This window comes from Salvia hispanica, chromosome 5 (assembly GCF_029641045.1).
Source record: "Salvia hispanica isolate PSC_SH4W2 chromosome 5, Shi_PSC_v1, whole genome shotgun sequence".
Lineage (NCBI taxonomy): Eukaryota > Viridiplantae > Streptophyta > Magnoliopsida > Lamiales > Lamiaceae > Salvia > Salvia hispanica.
The window spans coordinates 13,385,295-13,387,500 of NC_142696.1; positions in this window are offsets into that span (position 1 = coordinate 13,385,295).

Here is a 2,206-nt window from a genome sequence, read left to right on the forward strand (position 1 = left end):
TAAGTGTGAGCAGTTTGATAAGTCGTATTCTAAGCCTTGGTTACTGGTCAGTATGTCGTGAAATGCATGTATTATCTGCAAAACAGTTGCTCAAGTGTGCGGGATCAAAGGATCCAAGTCAGTGGGAGACGATTCAGGTGACACAAGAGAAAAGGGCGCTAGAAGGGTGCAATACTGACCAGGATGCATGCCAGAGAAAAGGCTCGAGATGGAGAAGAAGGATAGCTGGGATGATCATTAACAAGGGCATAAAAGTCAAAACTTGAAGGAAGTCTACCCTAAAAGTAAGGGCAAGACTCCCTATAAAAGAAGCCACTTGGAGAGAGAGAAGGAGTTTCGGCCTTTAGTTCTCGGTTCAAAGATACACTTAGTAGAATTCTCTCTAGAAGATCAGTTCCTTCAGCATTGTCCAATCTCTCGTTCCTCGCAACAGCCATGGTCACTTGACGTCCAAGAGTCTGCCGGAGAAGTCATCGATCCACCGTTCCAACCAGTTATCGTAGTAGTATAGCAGTATCATCGCCCGAAGTGGCCAAACAATCGTTACCTTACTTTCTAGTTTAATCTTTACTTGCTTTCGTTGTTGATTTTGTTGCAAACACTCATCGTTGTTGCCTTTTGAAGTACTTGTGAAGTTCCAACACTTAAATCATGAAGTTTCTATTTCGTATGTCGCTTTGGTTCGAGTTTGCTTCATTCTGCCTAGGAAAATTAGATATAGTTGTTGCTTTTAATTTCTAAGTGTTTTCTTACATGGAGTTGTCGATCTGAAGTTGTAGTTATGTTTAGTCTAATCTTCGTGCTTGAAGTCTTCGCGTTGCATTATAATCACCGCCTTGCATGTCAGTCAGTAGAAGTAAAATTGCAGTTTCACCGTTTATTTTAAGTTGAGCTTTTTTAAATCAATGGATCTTGAGTTTGAGGTTATGAATTTGAGTTTAGTTATGGTGTTTGTGTTCATATGATTTTTTGTCAATCACCGCCTTGGCCGGCGGTCGCCGCGTTGGAGTCGCCGGGCGAGACTCTCTTCCAAGTGTAATTTTTTCGAAGCGGGCCACTGCATTGCTCTGGCCGCCAGGCGCCGGCGGTCGCCGTACAACTTCGCGGCGGTTGCCGGTCGCCGTCTGACTCCAGATTTCCAGACTTTGCGTTTTGACTCCCTTTTTCGGCTCAATTATGCACATTTCTCACAAAACACGTCAAAATACCAAAATAGATAAAATATACAAATAATGGACGTGTAGAGTGACTTTGACATAAAAAACGGACCAAATAATGGCCTTAAAACAGTGCAAAATCCAACGTGTCATTCGATCAGGAGAAATTCAAAAAATTTCAATGAAGATTCGAGAACAAGATCACCTGTTGATGTAGACAGGACACTCTTGCATACAAAAGTGTGTTATAGAATATAGAGTAAAGAATGATCGTGGCTTTGGAAAATCCATCATGATAGCCTCAACCAATGTATTGGTAAGCCTTATCAATTCTAATGATTTTGTCTAGTGCATTTTCTTTAAAAATAACTATAATTGGTATGTAATTCAAATGAGTTTCAAACACTTGCGAAATACAATGAAGATCATGAGCTTTGATAAAGAGAATTCAATCGTAATAACAGATAAAATTGAACTCTCTTTGCATGCCCAGCTCGACATGAAATTTTTAGGGGCGAAAACGACTAAGAGAGACACAGTTAAAGAATATTGTGAATCAAATGATTCATGTATTTGGTAGAATTTCAAAGCCATTTTTAGGCACTATTATTTGTGCTCTCAGTGCACTCCACAAGAAAGATAAATCTCATGGAAACATATTGATTGACAAACGAAGACCAGACAAAACTCAAGTCATATTTTTTAATATGACCCACGATCCAAGAAAGTGTTCACTCAATCTCAAAAGCATGGTCAAGACATTTCAACGTCAATTAGTTAATTAGATGGGTGTTAATGTATCCATTCTTACAACAAACTCTTCCTTCCCTTATTCCAGAATTTGTGGAAGACTGAGTCCTTAGGTTTGTTGTAGCTAAATCACAGGTAATATTTGTCCCATAATTATTGTAATCTTTCAAATTAAAATATGTCCACACTTTATTCTTTTTTAATTTTTACATATTTAAAACCACTAGACACGCAATGCTAAAAGAAAAGCCACTACAACTTAGTCGCATCCATGTGCAATTTTTTAATTATGAAAAGAT